This window comes from Camelus dromedarius, chromosome 2, assembly GCF_036321535.1.
Source record: "Camelus dromedarius isolate mCamDro1 chromosome 2, mCamDro1.pat, whole genome shotgun sequence".
NCBI classification, from domain to species: domain Eukaryota; kingdom Metazoa; phylum Chordata; class Mammalia; order Artiodactyla; family Camelidae; genus Camelus; species Camelus dromedarius.
The window spans coordinates 82945064-82962522 of record NC_087437.1 but is presented as its reverse complement, the minus strand read 5'-3'; the positions used below and the strand labels follow the sequence as shown (position 1 = coordinate 82962522).

Sequence of the window (17459 nt, the reverse complement as noted above, 5' to 3'; positions counted from 1 at the left end):
CAGTGAGATTCGTTTCAGACTTCTGACCTCCAGAATTGTAAGATCATAAATTTGGTTTTTTTTAATCATGAATTTGGTGGTTAATTGTTACAACAACAATAGAAAAGTAATGCAGGTCCCCAAAGGAATAATATATTTTCAGAACATTTTCAATCCAGGATTGTTGGGGAAAATCATGGCTTTGGAGATGACAGACTAATTTCTATAATGAATGTTAAAATGAAACACAAACATACTCAACCCATGCAGGAGTTTAACAAACGCAAACCCTTACTTATCGAATTAGATTTAATCAAATGAAAAGCATCATCTGCCTCTGGGAAGGCACGGCAAGGTTCATCAACAATTACATTTACTGGAAAAGGAAGAGCTGAGTCACTATAAGCCTGAAGCATGAAAATGACTTCAGTCATTCTGCAGACTTCAAATCTCATAAACAGAAATAGACACCCTTGTTTGCAACCAGTTTCTTCTTTGTCTTTCAGATGCTCTGACCTTTTGCCGCAAGCGGAAGATGTGATTTTTATAAGTGAAGTACAGTGGTCCCTTGGTGTCTGAGGGGGATTGGTTCCAGGAGCTCCTGCAGATACCAGAATCTACATGTTCAAGTCCTTCATATAAACTGGCAGAGTCCCATTAGCTCTCCACACTGGTGGGTGTGGAGAGCCCACTGCAAATGATTCTAATTTCATGGCATTCAGAATATGTATCATGAGAGTTATCTGGGGACCATTTTACATGTAGGAAATGCAGCAGACCCCTTAAGGTCCCAGAATGACAGCCCAGTACTCTTTCTGTCTCTTTTTCTAAAGTGCTTGGCTTCTATCCATGAGAAGTTTTTTCATCTTCTTTTAACTCCATGGTCATTTGCTATTACAGCAGTGACCTCATAGTTTAATATTTTCCTTTCAGAGTTTATGTCTTGTGTAAAAGATTTTATGGTGGTGTAGTGATTGCAAAAACATTGGAAGCAAAGACAAATTAGTTTAGCTAAGTGGTAACTGGGTTTAAAAGGATTCCATGTTGGGGAGAAAGCAGCTGAAAATAAGGGTGTAACCAGGAGAATGTAACATTAGCTATATCCAGAGCTATGAAACAGCAAATTGTATTGCCCTTTAACGCCCTTGCCCTTGACCTCTGCCCCTTGTTAAGTACTCAGAAGCTGAAACTGAGCCCTGGCAGCCTTGTATTTCCCACAGCTATTCTGCAGAACCCAAGCTGGATGTGTCTTCTCTTTTCCATCGTCATATTCTATCAAGACTCAACCATTATGATTTTTTCATTCCCCTGCTTCCACTTCTATCTCTTCTTATTAGGAAGGAGCTCACAAGCCAACACACATGTGGTCGTGCATGTAAGTGATTCTGGGAATTTCTTTCCTCCACAGAAGCAGATGATGACTATCCACCCCGTGAGTGTCCTGTCTGTCACTGCCAAATCTGTCCCTGGAATTTATGTTAAAAAGTAGCAAAGAAGGTAGAACCTAAGAGGTGGGAGGAGAAAGGAAAGAGGTTAGTTAACCTTCAAAATAAAGAGATGAGAGAATTTTGGAAATTTAGAGCAAATGAAAGGTGCTAGAGTATTGCAGGAATAAGATAACTGGAAAAGGGGAAAAAGGTAAAAGCATTCTTGCTGGGAGGGTGAAAGAACCAACTTTAATACGTTTTTAAAAGCACCAAAATTAGAATGTAATTCCATTTTTATCAGTAATAGATATTTGATCTGTGCTTCTATGAATGAGACAGTACACCCAGTGGACTAGAGGTTAAAAGGGTTACACACTAAGTTTAGGGTGACCAACTCATCTCAATTTGCCTAAGATTTCCTCAGTTTTAGCACTGAAATGTTCACATCCTGGGACTTCACGCTTTGTCAAACTGGGATGGCTTGTTACCCCAAGTCATTAGTAACTAATAATGGCTTCACATGTTACGTTTCTTGAGAGTAGAGTAAACTCCTGTTTTTCCTGAGAATGATTGCTAAGGATGAAGAGGAAACTATAATAGGTGTTTGCAGAGAAAAGGAAGAGGGAAAAAGGAGAAGGGGAAAAGGAAGAAGGATGAAACAGAGTGTTTGTGAGTTTATAAGGGGAGAGTCTTGATTTAAAGCAGTCGTTCTTAACCAGAAGTCATTCTATCTTCCAGGGGGTTTTTGGCAACATCTGGAGATAGTTTTGTTTGTCACAGTTGACTTCTACTGGCATCTAGTGAATAGAGGGCAGGGATTCTGCTAAACATTCTACAAAGCACAGGATAGCCTCCCACAGCAAAGAATCATCCAGCCCTAAAGGAATGAGTCATTAATCCCAGACTAAGACACATCCGAAAAGTGTATAGGAGGGGGGTTGGCGATGCCATCACAACATATATAGCGTGACACTGAAAAACTGATTTTCAGGTGTCTAAAATGGTAGTGCTGACTTTCCTGACTACAGATCTTATACTTGCCCATCCATGTCGTGAACCTTCTAAGAGATGGACCAAATCTGTATTGGTGCCCCCAAAGACTAGATCATCCCAATCCTTGGAAATCATATGTACATAGTAAGTGTTGGTGAGTTAATATTAGAATGAAACACTGTTGGATATGGACAAAATGGAAAAGAAAAATAAGATTTAAGCATGGAAGATTTATACTACTGCTCTGCTAAAAGTTATTTTTCAAGGAGGAAAAGAAATCATTCTTCTAGACCTGGGATTAGTAAAGATTATACATTTGATGCCTAGCTCATATTGGACACTCAGACATTTGTCTAACAAATCAAATGTTGAGTAAGATGTCCCAAATTAAGTTGATGTTAATGTTTAGATTTTTTCCTTCTGAAGGGTCATACCACTCTTTATGTCAGCATTCAGTTTCTCTGCTTCTGTCTTCAACCCTTAAAAGAAATAGTGAATTGCCCTGATACTCCCTAACATGCCCCCAAAGGCATGACCATGTTTGTACAGAGCTGCATTCTCCTGTGAGCCGTGTGGATGGAGTTTGCACTGGTTGTCACAGTCCTGCTTTCTCTGGAAGCTTTGTGGAGGAGGGTGGATGGGGTGTGGGTTTCAGTCTTCTTTGAAAAAGACGTGGGATGATATGTTGGACTTAATTTCGGCTTTTTACTGCTGGCTAAGCCTGCCACAGGTTTAACCAGGGTTATCAATAGAACAGAATTCTAGAATCACAAAAACTTTAGGCTGGAGGAATGCTCATAATATCATTTTGTCTAATTTCCTGTCTCTTGGACATAATGTGGCATGATTCTTATTTTATTGATTGATTGATTGATTGATTGATTGATTGATTGATGAAGCACTTAGGGTTTAAATAACTTTCCCAAAGTCACTTTCCAAAAGTGGCTTTTCTAAAGAATATGAAAGCCTCCCAACTTACCACTCTAATTGAAATTAAGACTGATATGTTGTTTATAATTTTAACATTTATTGTATTAGAAAACTGAGAAAAATTTTAAATATTTATATATATATATTATTAACATGCTTAAAACAACAAAAATAAGCCAGTTACCTATTATCATTATGTAAACTTTTCAAAAGTAACTATTCTCTCCAAAAACAAACAAACAAAAAAGACAGTGAGAAGAGTGACATTGTTTTACATTTTTGCAAATCTCTTTAATGTTTACCTTAATAGACAACAGGATTCTCATATCTGCACTTACATTCATTCTTGCTCGATACTGTTTCGATTGAAATAAATGAAGAAACTCCAGCCATACACAGGTGAGTAATTGAAACAGAAAGAGGTATTTTAATATCCTTTTCAGATAATTGATGATATTATTCTTTGCTACTACGTCAAAACTTGACTCATCTTAATGAATAGTTGCAATGTGGAATCTGTAACAATCAATTGAATCCATTATTCATATTTTGAGGTCTTTTGTCCCAGTCATATTTTATAACCTCTCATATATGTATATCTATATATATAGTCATATATATGTGTCATATATATATATATATATTTCATGCACACACACATATGCATATGCAGCATGTACTGTCCTAAGCTCTTTACAGATATTATCTGATTTAATTCTCACAGCAGCCTTATAAAGGTAGGCAACCATATCTCTATTTCGTAAATGGAGAAACTAAGGTTCATAAAAGTAAAGTCTCCTCTCAGAGTTTGCCAAGGTCACATAACAAGTAGGTGTCAGACCCAGAATATGAATTCATTGTGCTCTCCACCCCTACAATACTACTTCCCTTACTGTGGACAGAGTAAACATGAAGGTGAGGGGTTGTACCAAGCACACGTCATCAACCCCATTTTGCACCTAAGGAAACTGGGATTTAGACAAGCTTAGTGAGCTTATCTAAGATCACATGGGTTGTTAGAGGCCCAAACTGGGACCTTTTGACTTCAAGCTTCTACAATTCAAGAAATCCACAACACAGTTGTCACATAAAAAGAATACAACTTCTTTGTTCCTCTAATTTAGGAATAAAGTAGCTAGTATAAATGGAAAGGGTTTTCATTTTCTTCAGACAAATATAGACGAATTGTTAACTGTTTTGGTTCAAAGTCATTGGATAAAAATTCGTATTTAATAAGCATACATGCATATGTAAACATGCACATAGAAACTGGCACTTTAATCCTCAAAACATTTATTTAAAGAATTTAATAACAGCAAAAAAAAAAAAATTACCTCACTCAAGGTTTCTTTGTCAATGGGTCAAATTGACAAAATCTAAAACAGCTAGAAGAGTTTCATGTACATGCTACAGTCAGATCTTTGCAATTTGCTTTCATTGGTAGAGTCAGCATTTCAGGCACAGTCTCAAAATGAAATCTGGTTCTATCCTGAGCTTTTGAACACATAACCTCCCGGGAAGTGCCTTGTATTGGGTTGCTAGAGTCTTTTTTGAGGCTAGTTTGCATTCTCAAACCAGCTAACCTTCCCCTAATGAGCAAGAGTTAAAGGCCAACTTATGAAGTTACCAAAAATAGATCAGAAAGAGCCATTTCCATCACTTAAACCTTTTAAAAGTATCATATTACCAAGATTCCCCAAATTCTCAACATATCATTCAGATCCTCAGTATTCTGGGAAATCAATCATCAATCCTTATATCCCTTCACGCGCTCTTGCTTCATTCTCGTGGGCCGCACAAGGCAGTTCACCACCCTCTCTAATGACCTTGCCACACACACCACCCAGTTCTTGCCCTCTCTTCTCTCACTCCACTCCCAGCCTGCTTTGTCTACCAGTGAAGAATGCTCACCTCGGGTGCACCGTGACCTCAGAAGTCTGCCCATGAACACCGCCCCCAGCACTCCACCTTTCTCTTCCCTGCATTGACAGAGAAGGCTCTCTCGCAGCATTCACTACTATTAAATTTGCTTGTGTGTCTGGCACATGAGCTCTATAATAGCAGAGCTCTGTTATTCATCTTTACTTCCCCTACACTCAGATCAGGGTCTGACATGAAGTTGGCAAGTCTGTAAGAATATTTGGGGAACGCTGCATTTGCTGGGACGATCCTCTTGTTATCCGATGTTACGTGCCTTCCAAAGTGAAGCTTCTTAGTCTAATAGAAAGAGTTTCCTGGGATCCATTCTGTAATCTGCTAGATATAGCACTGTAGATAAATTATTTAACCTTTCGGCATCTGTATTCTGCAAGAGTTTTGGAAAAGTAATGGATAGTATATTAAGAATATATAAAGTATCTATCACAGTGACACATTGTAGGTTTTCAATGAAGTGTGGCTGTTATTATAATTTACTTGGTTCCCGTGGCCCCTGGTGGTCATGCCCCTACCAAAGGTTCTGTGTGTACATGCTGCACATCGACCCGGAGAGGGCAGTTAGACACTCAGCCATCACCTGGTCAACACAACATGTTCTTTAGAAAATTTCCCTGCCCCACCTTCCCACTCAGATCATTTCACTAATCAATGTCACTATTTAATATTGCCATAATCCCTTGTGCCCTTGTTTCAGTGATAAACTATGGAGATTATATTTTTCTTTCTTTGTCCAGAGATTTCTTGTTCTGACATGCTTTCTATTTTACACTGAACTTATTTTGTACACGTATGAAAGAACCAAACATTAAAATATAGGGAATGTTGTCTTTTCAGAACCAGCCCTTAAGCACTGACTAAATGCTGAATCTTAAGCTTTCTTATCATTGGAAAAAATACAGAGGGAGGGTATAGCTCAGTGGTAGAGTGCACACTTAGCATGCACGAGGTCCTAGGTTCAATCCCCAGTACCTCTATCAAAAATAAATAAATAAACCAAGTTACTTCCCCTCCCCCAAAAACAAACAAGACATAAATAAATAAGTTAAAACTATTTTTAAAATATATGGTAGCACACATATATATATATGTCTCCCAGTCATAAAAAGTGAATAGATTTCTTTGCTTTTTTTTTTTTTTTAGGTTTCTTTGCTTTGAACTGAGAGATACTTTGGTTAAGAAGCATCAGTTATTAATAAACCATACCTGCTTTCACAATACACAGAACTATCTGGGTCTCCAGTAGTTTAGATAATCAGATAACCAATCACAGGCTAAATCTCAAGGGCAAAGGAATGACCATTTATTGCAGCTACCAGAGCAGAGTGTCTGGCAAGAAACAGATAAGAAAACTCTTAAGAGTGAAGGTGTCTTGCACCAGGACCCAGCGAGTACCGAGCCCAGCAGGAATTTGGACCTGGGCCTGGCTGACCCCAAAGCCGGGGTCCTCTTCCCCTGGCCCCTCACTGTCTCTGGAAGGCAGGACGCAGTGTGTTTGTGATTCCTTCTTACGTGTCGCCCTGCTGCCATCCCTCACATCACAAAGTACAAAATCGAAAACCCATTCCCCTCCTCACTGCAGTATTGGTAACCTAATCTGTTGCTCTACCAGAACTCTAGAAGGAAGGGAGGGCTTAAAAGAAAGCATCCTCCCAAATGAATTTCCACCGTCTTGTATACATTTGGAGTGAACTCAAGACTAGAAAGGCAGGCAGTTTCTCGTACATCTACAGAGAGCAGTGACCCTGGAAAACCATTTTCTGAAATCAGTTTTTTGGCGCTGATCTGAAAGTGAGTGATTGTGTTTGGTTGCATGTTGGTTTGTGGGTGGTTGGTTTAGGACAGGAGGATCCACTTCATAGTTAAGGGTAGGGGTGAAGACCACTGCCCTCCTCCCTCCTCAGGCTTGTCAGACCAGTTAGAAGGGATGAAGTTGGTTGCTGGTGATAATTTGCGGGTTGTATGGACGGTAGAAGGGATTTGAGTCCACCCATTATTTCCCAGTCCTCCTGACTTCCCTCTGCCAAACTCTATCTGGCTAACTCTCTAATTTCCCTGTGGGTGGGAGTGGGGAAGGGGGTGGTGTTCCTTTTTTAACAAGATGACTTTCTTTTGATTTAGCCAAGGACTAAACTTGGATCTTAGGGAGAGAATGACTTTAAACAATTTACATTTGAAATGAGGAAGTGACAAAAATAAATTTTAAAAGAGTAGGAAGAGGCAAAGCCAGCTGTTTCCTATGAAGCCTTGACAGCTTCGCAGCTATTCACTGTCCTTTTGCCCCAGTGGAAACTGGCTTCCTCTCCAACCTCCCTCACCTGTCCCGACAGCTGTAACCTCACCACTGTCATTTCCCCTCAGAGTAAGATTCTGAGATACATTATATGAGCTCTGGGCCAACTCAGTCAGTTCTTTACTTAGTTATGGGCAAAGCTATACTTTTCTTACAATAGCCGTAATAGATGACACTTTACAAATACTCCTTCGTTTAAACCTCATGGTCCTCCAATAAGAGGACTGATGAGGAAAGTGAGACTTAAGCTGTGTGTCCAAGTCATTTTTCTGACTCCAAGGCCTGTTCTCTAAACCAGAGGACTCCAAAATGTCTTCCCATCAGCAGAGTGCTCGTTAGAAACATAGATTTCCATGCATCCAACTCCAATATCCTGATCTAGTGAATGTGGAGTGAAGCCCAGATCTGTTTAAACAGACATCTCCAATGAAGGCAGGATTTAAATCTTGGCACTGCTGCTCTACATCTTTATAAACCTTACTTGGCACGGCCCCTGCACAGTTCTCAGTTCTGATAGTCACTCCTTCTTCTGGGTTCTCAGAGCACGCTGTTCTTACAACTAGTACAGCAGGAACCATGTTGTGCTAAAATTAGCTGGTTTTATTTCTGTCTCCCTGACTAGTTAGGGCGTTACTTGATGTCCAGGATATGGCTTCTTTCTGGCTTCCTTTTTCTGACTTGCTCCTTCCACTGATCTTTACCGGGTTGGGTTCTCCTTGTTATTGGGGATTCTGCTTCAAATTTCCCTCCTCAGAGAACCTTTTCTGATGATGTTAATTAATTCAGAAGCCTACCACTCATTCACTGTCTTTTCACCCTATTTCATCATCTAGCAGAAGCATAGAGCTTCGCACAGGAGGTACTCAACTAGGACCAGATTATCCAAAGGCAGATTGAGTATATTCTTAGGGCACCAGAAAAACAGAGGTACTTTTTCTTTTTAAAAGAAGTTGATGAAAAACTATATTTTTAAACTGTAGAAGTCCTGTGGAAAAAATTAGGATCTTGCTGGTCTCTCTCCCACTTACATTATGGCTTAGTATTATTTTTATAGAGAATTACCTATTGAAAATGAGCTCTGTAACAACTGGGGGGTTTGAGTCTCTAAGGATTTTAATCTGGCACTAGTATATGTTTAGCATCATTGTTTTCCAAAACACTTTGAAGAAATTGGGCAGGTATTATTATCCAGTCTCATCTTGTAGAGGTTAAAAAAAAGAAGCACACACAAAAAAGGAAATGGCATCAGATCTCACAGGTTAAAGGCTTAGTCCTACAAGACTCCACCTCCCTCCCCACTTCAGACTCCAATCACCAAGTCCACGTGGCCACCTGTGCTTCTTATCTGCCGCCTATAGATTGGGGGTTCCAATGACTCACTCCTTGGGTTCAGTTAATTTGCTAGGGCAGCTTACAGAATTCAGAGAAACATTTTACTTACTAGATTACCAGTTTATTATAAAAGGATATAACTTAGGAACAGCCAAGTGGAAGAGATGCATAGGGCAAGGAATGGGAAAGGGCACAGAGCTTCCATGTCCTCTCTGAGTGCACTACTCTCCCCAAATACACATGTGTTTACCAACCCAGAAGCTCTTGGAACCCCACACTGTTGGGTTTTTTGGAGGCTTCCTAACATAGGCATGATTGACTAAATCATTGGCCAATGGTCACTGAACTTAACCTCCAGCCTCTCTCCCCTCCTGGGAGGTCTGGTTGGTGAATCTGAATGTTCCAACCCACTAATCATAGGGTTGGTTCCCCTGGCAACCAGCCCCCACCCTTAGGTAAGGTCCGAAAGTCACCTCCTTCTAACTGGAAGAGGGCCTGAGAGAAGTGGGAACACTGTCTTTTTCCATTGTCTCAGACTTTGTCATTAAAGTTTGACTTGACATTCTTCCCTAGACTTGGGGAGGACAGGTCAAATTTTCTTGCTCTGTCAAGTTTTAAAAGAAAGGATTCTTATAAATGGATTGTTCTTTACCATTATTCTCAATAAACTTTGGCAAGGATGTGACTCAGAATGAAACTACTCTTTTCATACGTGAATGCAGGCATAGGTCTTGTAAAATCTTTAAAGAGAAACAATGTGAGAAGAGCAAAGCCTGTCATTGATCTCTGAGGACCTGTCCCTTTCCAGAACCTAAACTGGGCCAGCAAACTGTTTCAACGCATCCTGATTCAAAATGAGGATGAGATGAAGGGGACAAAAGAGGAACTGGAGAAGTGAGAAGCTTAAGGAGATTGTAAGAGTATTTAGGAATATATGGTCCAAAAAGGACGTTTAGCAGAAATTAGAGGGATAGTTCTCTCCTCCACAGAAGGGAAGAAAGTTTGTTAAATAACCTTTTGCTGCAGCCTTTATTAATTTGTTGTTGCTATTGACATTTTCCTGGCTATCTCTTGGTTGAATTTTTGTCAAAATGTAGTGGGTTTAGTGCAATACTTAGAAATTTTGATATCATAGAATCTTAGACTTGTAGAAATTTTTGGAATTAGAAAATCAATCCTTTACCTATGCAGAGATTAATTCTGAAAAATAGCTATATGGTTAACACAGGCAAATTATTCCATCACTGGATATCTTGTGGTATTCATTTGAATGTCTGTATAAGTACACAGCCCTTTAATGATATGATTTGATCCAAAAGATAAAACTGGAGATAAATAGAGAAAAATAAATGAACCAAGAAATATGTCTAAAAGAATCTCCCACCTGAAAATCAGGTTAGTAACCTTCATTTAAAATTAGTTCTTAAAGCCAACATTTTGATAAGACTGTAGAGACTCCATGGTTACTTTCTGATGAGAGCCTGGATGGTCAGGGTTCATGCTGCTAGCTGTACATACAGGATGCTTTGGGGCTGTAAAAAGGAAAAATGTGACTAACTTTAACATTAAGTGTATTTTAATATATTACATATTGATTAATAAATGACATGATTTACACTGATTCCAGGGTTGGATAATTTAGCAGCTTGTCCACCTCATCAAGGATGCAGACCCTTTCTGTCTTCTTGCTCTACCTTCCTCAGATGTTGGCTTGATGTCTTATAGCTGGAAAAAGGGCAGGGAGAGCACTCACTTTCCTCATTTATCTTTAAAAAAAAATTTTTTTTTATTGAAGTGTAGTTGATTTACAATGCTGTATCCTCACTTATCTTTTGAAGAGATAAGGAAAACTTTTCCAGAGGCCTTCCTCTCCTATCTCATTGGCAAGAATTGTGTTGCATGCCCATTCCTAACCTACTCCACCACAAAGGCAGTGGTTACCATGGTTGGCTCAAACCAATCCTGATTTACACCCCTGGGCTGGAAAAAGCCCAGTCTCCCTTAAAGTTTATGGCCCACTAATTCCTTAAAATACTTGGGTTTCTACTGACAAGGGTACAGGGGGAAAAGGATGTAAGACAGATGGTTCCACAAAGAAGGCAGTGTTGTGTGTTTGACAGTCAGTGGTGCACAGAGGAGGGTTTATATCACTTCCTCACCCCCCACAATGAAAGGAATTCTTATTATTCACAAGTTCTTTCAAATATTGAGATGATTGTTGCTTTTGTCATTTCCACTTGGGCTTGGAAATTTTCCTGGCTAGAAGTAAAAGGAGTCTAATTTCTTTGTGTTGGGTCAACTACCCTAGCAACAATGTTTAAATGCAGCTCTCACGTGACTCCTAAACTGTTTCCTAAAGCTCCTAAGCTACATTCCCCTAGTCTCCTTAGCCCTTCCTCAGGGTTTCCAAATCCTTCACTATGTCTTCTCACTGCACATCCCTTATTTCTCCTCAATGAACTACGAAATCTCACCTTTCAAGACCTCACTCTAGAAAGCCTTTCCAAGTTACTGGTGGCCACTATGCACTCCACAGTCTGCTGGAGTCCTCTCGTTCCTCCTCAATGCCAGCACTCACTGATTTCTATATGCTGGTCACCGTGCCAGAGACTTTATCAAGAGTCTCAATCTTCACAAGAACCCTGTGGGACAGTTGTAATTTGATTTCATCCCTCTCTTTTTTTTTTTTTTTTGTATATATATTTTGATTGAAGTGTAGTCAGTTTACAATGTGTCAGTTTCTGGTGTACGGCACAATACTTCATGTAATTTGATTTCAGTTTCATAAGTGAGAAACTTGAGGCACAGAGAGATTCAGCAATTCGCATAGGTCACTCAGTATGTAAATGGTGAGGCCAAGATTCAAAACCAGATGATTAGATTCCAGGGTCCTGGCTCATAAGATCTTATCTGTATCTCCAGAATTCTTCTTGCCCAGTCCCTGGCACATAGTGAACACTTCACAAATGTTTACTGAGTGAATGAATAATTCGTAATATTACTCTTCTGTATAATGTCATTTATCAATTTCCTCCTGAAAATGTAATGCCCAGTATTGAAAACACTACTCCAGGGGGGAGGGGGTATAGCTCAAGTGGTAGAGTGAATGCTTAGCATACGCAAGATCCTGGGTTCAATCCCCAGTACCTCTGCTAAAAATAAATAAGTAAACCTAACTACCCCCAAAAAAATGAAAATAAAAAAGGAAACACTACTCCAAGTGGTTTTTGACCAGAACAAAATAAATGGCATAGGTGGGAAGCTGGATAATGCACCCCCCCAAATTATCCACATCCTAATCCGCAGAAACTGTGAATATGTTACTTTAAATGGCAAAAGGAACTTTACAGATGTAATTAAGTTAAGGATCTTGAGATGGGGAGATTATCCAGGTGAGCTCAATGTAATTACAACAAATAAAAGGAGAGAGATGGTCAGAGTCAGAAGAGGATATGTTTTGAGAGAAACGAGGGTTACAGTCAGAAGGGAGAGATTTGAAGCTGCTACGCTGCTGGTCCTGAAGATGGAGGAAGGGGCCACGAGCCAAGGATGCAAGAGGGCTCTAGAAGCTGGAGAAGGCAAGGAAACTAAGCCCCCCTGGAACCTCCAGAAGGAATGCAGCCTTGATGATATCTTATTTTTCGGACTGCTGACCTACGGAACTGTAAGAAAATAAATTCTTGTTTTAAGCCAACAAAGTATACTTTGCTATAACAAAGTTTAGCAGCAAGAGGAAATAATACAGCATAGGTTTTTTTTAAAATAGCTATTTTTATTATCTTCAATGACCAGCCCATTCTTGGGCTATATGCTGTTTGATACCAGTTTTTTAATATTTAAACTGGGGACTCAACCCAGGACCTCATGCATGCTAAGCATGCGCTGTACCACTGACCTATTTCCCACCCACCACATAGGTAATTTTTTTCATGTGGTTTTCCATGTTTCTATTAATAACAGCCTAGTAGTGAAGTCCTCTTGATATTAGGAACATTGAGTTTTCAGACTGCAGGCAGATTAATCTAAAGATACAGATTCTCTGTTTTCATTTTTTTAAAGCCTCTTAGTTAGCATTTGTCCCGTGTTGCCCAGACCTTCTGAATTGTCACTACTATCCTAGTGCCTCTTGTTTGCTTTCATTATATATATATGTATATATATATATATAAAAATATATATATATATATATATTTTTTTTTTTTCATGGAGGTGCTGAGGGTTGAAGCCAGGACCTCAGTGCATGCTAAGCATGTGCTCTACCACTGAGCTATATAACTCCTACCTTTTTGTTCTCATTGATGCTGCCTTAGAAGTTTGTTTCCCAAAAGGCCCATTCACAAGAAATAACAAATTCCTCACATCCTCAGGGCTGCATTCTCATCACAAAATCTAACAATATACTATCCGTTTGGATGTAGTCAGAATTTTTTTTTAATCTAAATTTCTAAAACATCTGCTGATGGGAGGTGAAGAGTCATTTCAAATTAAATCATTAAGGATCTCAACTTTCAGGTATTTTGAATCATGACAATCAGTGATAGAAGGAGATTTCTGACTTCAAGTTAATAGACCCTTGCATTTAGAATATAAAATATTTATTATTTTGTTTTGCCTACCTATTTAAATTTGTATTTTACTAATAACCTATGCCTTGTTATTCCTCCTATGAAACAGAGATCATCTATCTCACAGTCCTTTAATAATGACTTTAACTTGGGAAGCTGGTATATTTAATTCCCTAAGCCATGCTTGTTAAAGTGTGGTCCCTGGACAGGCAGCATCAGCAACTCTGAGAGCCTGTTAGAAATAAAAATTCTCAGGCCACACTCTGGTCCTACAGAATTAGAAACCCTGGGGTGGGGCCAGTACTCTGGAGGAATAATTAGAGCCTGGAGCTATGCTGGGTGACTGAGGTCAGAGTGTTATACTTCTAAAGACCTTTTCGGAAAAGTCATTCATATCTCAGTAGCTAAAAATCCTTGGGTAAGATTTTCTTCTGGCAAACTCACATGCATGTCTTATTTTAAGCAAGTATAACACTAGAAAAAAGGAAAATCTTTAAGAAAAAATTAACAAGGAAGATTATTTTCTGCACAAAACAAATTACAAATATCATTTTTCCAAATGCTTCCAGGAAGTTAGTTGTTTCCATTTATGTCTAACACTTACAATACCCTGCTATATAGTGGTTGTCTACATGTCTGTTCATCTGTAAATATCATCAAAGTGGAAAATCTGTCTGTTCACCACTGTTTCCTCTGAGCTTAGCCAATACATGACACATACAGACTCTCAGTAAGTATCTGTAGTCTGAATGCCTGTTTTCTCAAGACAGAAACTCCATTGTCTGGAATTCTGTATGTATATCTAGCCTTGAATGCCCCTGTGCTGGGCATATAGTAGGTTCTCAATAAACATATAAATGAATAAATCAATGAAATCATGATGTGTCTATCCAATTCCATTCCCACTATTAACATGATCAATTCACATCATGATGTCCTATAAAGTTTTGTTAGAAATAAGTAGACATGGATTTGTGCCAAAGGAATTTCTGTTGCACTAAGATTATGACTGCAAAAAATAATTGACATTAAAGCATTTAGATTGCACAAGGTACTTCTGTAGAGATGAGGAAAAGCCAGCTAATGAAAAGATAGAAAAATATTTCAGAAATTAACCTGAATTTTGACCAGAACCCATTTTATTATATCTGAACCAAAACAGATACTATTAAAAAAAAAAGACTAATCATATTAAGTAATCAAATATTAACAAAAACTGATAATTGCGTGGTTCCAAAATAACAGGGAGAAACTTTACATTAAATCTGTCACTGCAAGTTTGCCATGCAATTTTTTTTTACTAAGTATATTTCTTAAGAAGTAAGTGACATTCATGTCCAAACTTTTATATTCATGATTGATTTCATGAAAAGATCCCAGACCTCAGTTTTCTAACTGGATATACAGAAAATCAAATCCACAGCAATTCTGTCTCTTGTTTTAACTGGTTTGGGGGGATAGAGAGAGGAGTAGATTGCAATAGAAACTGAAGAAAATCATCTTTCCCCCAAATAAGATGAGCTGGTTTTAAATTTGTTCGACCACTCAGCAAAGTTAAACACCGTTCATTGTTGTTGTTTTTATCTGATCCTTTAATATGATAACATGTATTGTGTGTGGCTTAGAGGTGGGGTTGGAACTCAATCTTATTTGCCTAGGAATCCTGTATTTTTGAAACTCAGATCTTCCATACTCAGAACTCAGTTTGAGAAAGGCTACTCAATTCCAAAAGCAAGTATTTATTTAATTCATTGTGAAATAACATTTGTAAAGAGAAGAACTGAAGAGGCCCACAGAACATTGCATCAGACTCTGTTTTTACTTGTTAGGTCACTCCTGGATGGATCTTTATTTTTAAAGATAGTAAGAAGAGAATCATTTGACTATGGGAAAATAGAAATGATGATGAAATGGAAAACCTGATGTTTAGTTTGAAAAAATTTTTTAAAAAGACATAAATAAATGGATCACTCTTTGATCACAATCCAAAAGCTGGGAAATTAAGTTACATCTGTTTGCTTCAGTTAGTTTTTTTCTGTATGTGTCAGAGTCTGTTGAGGGGTTGCTGGGCAAAGGTATTAGATCCTTCTTCCTCTGCCAAATGAATGTATGTGCCAGGCATCTGGACCCACTCAGACCTAGGTTTGAATCTTGTTTTGTTCCTGTTTTAGTTCTCTTCATACAATCTCAATAATATTTAACTCTCAGGGTTGTTACTATTAAATGTGATCAGGAATGTCAAGTCCCTCCTTAGGGTTCCATGAATGTTAATTTCCTTCTCCTTCACCCACCTCTCATGCCTGTTTAGGGCTTTATGCATTTGGGGCTGCCATGTTCTGCCTTGTGTTGTTAGATGACTGTTAATAAGAATTTGTCTTAAACCTCTTTATGTCCCCCCACGTATCCCTGCTGTAAAGATTTATCCCTCCATCTCTAGAGGGTAACCAAGCTTTGAGGTTCTGTTGCTCAGTGACTTCTCTGATAAAGGGTTAAAAAAAAAAAAAGTTACCAGATCCCTAGAAGACAACTCAAGTATGTTTTCAAAAGGGAAGAGTGATAGAGGCAGAGAAGGTGGAGTCCACTATTGTTTTCCATTTGGTCGGTTGCGCGGGGGGGGGGGGGGGGGGGGAGGGAGAGTTGGGGAGGCAGGGAGTCAGGGAAAAGGAGCCTACATGAAGTCTGGGAGATCTGCCCCAGACTGGGAGGTGAAACACTGAGTTGTGGGTCCCTAGGTTATTGTCGTACAGAGAGCTGCTCTAGGTGATGTGACCTCTGATGAGGTGACTGCGGGAATCTAGGCCTGGGGAGAGAGAAATAAACACTAGGTGGGAGGGAAGCACAGGTGAAATGGAGGTGATGATGTCTGAAGGCTCTTTCAGGACACTGTTAATTATTAGAATGTCAGCTCCAGGAGAGTGAGGATTTTTGTCTGTTTCCTCACTAGCAAGCTATATTCCCAGCACCTAGAACAGTGCCTGGCGTATAGCAAGCACTTAATAAGTATATGTTTGATGACTGAATGTGGAGTGTGTTAATGACATGAAGGATAGAAGTTCAAGTAAGACGAAGGGAAAGGAGGAGAGGTCAAGGATGACTCTAAGGTTTCAAGTGTGAAGGTGGGAGAAAAGTATCATCAGTGACGAGTCAGTTAAGAGAAAAGTCTGGTTGGTGTAAAGGACTAAAACATTCGGTTTTCTATTTGTTGACTCTGCTTTTTGTAAAGTACTTTGCATACAGTGGGTAATGATAAATACATGTTGAACAGGATGCTCAGCAAGCAGTTGGAGGTACAAGACTGAAAATTAAGAAGTAGTCAGAACTGGAAATTGAAGACTGCCAAGCCCCTCTGTGAAAGTCATGAGTGGATCCCCGAGAGATCTCAGATATAGAATAAGTGTGGCAGGGAACGAGGGGAGACTGAACTGCAAGGAAATGCACATTTTCTGAAGCAATGTACAAAGGAACTTATGAATGCACCTTGGAGTTAGGTACAATTTAGAGACAACTTCCAGATATTTATCACTGGATTTTTATGGTTTTCCAGCCTGTGGGTTAGAATTTTGTCTGAGAAATTCTCAGTGGCAGGACTCAGTGCTAAAGGGCCCAGGAAGATTCGATGGTATTCAGCTTTTTAATCTATAGACAGTAAAACTTGTATCAGTTATACAAAATTTGGTGGATCCGAAGTCTAGGATCTGTTTGGCTTGGTTAAAATGCATTAATTTATCATGATTCGCACAGAGGCATACAATTAAATCCTCTCTACTCCCATCTCTCTCTCCAAGCAAAATCAAAATTATGTGTGCCTCTTTCTAACCCTTAGACAGGGATTCAGAATCCTTCAATTCTGTAGAGTAATATTAAACTGATGAAGATTTATCAATATTTATCAATATTTGTCACTTTTGAGGCACTGCAGATAGCTGTTTGGATGACCAGTATATCACCATGTGGTTAATATGCTGGTAATAATTAACAGCCATGAGCAGGATTTGAAAAAAAAAG

The 17459-nt window shown here is 39.0% G+C and overlaps 1 long non-coding RNA gene across 1 annotated transcript in view; it reads left to right on the top strand.

Annotated features, from left to right (window-relative positions):
- The window catches only part of LOC105087743 (uncharacterized), a 92499-nt gene that overhangs the window by 71866 nt on the left and 3174 nt on the right, over positions 1–17459 (top strand). Inside the window, exon 10 of the long non-coding RNA XR_010384733.1 lies at positions 486–3728. This is a non-coding gene — a long non-coding RNA (uncharacterized LOC105087743). The remainder of the gene's footprint in view (positions 1–485; positions 3729–17459) is intronic.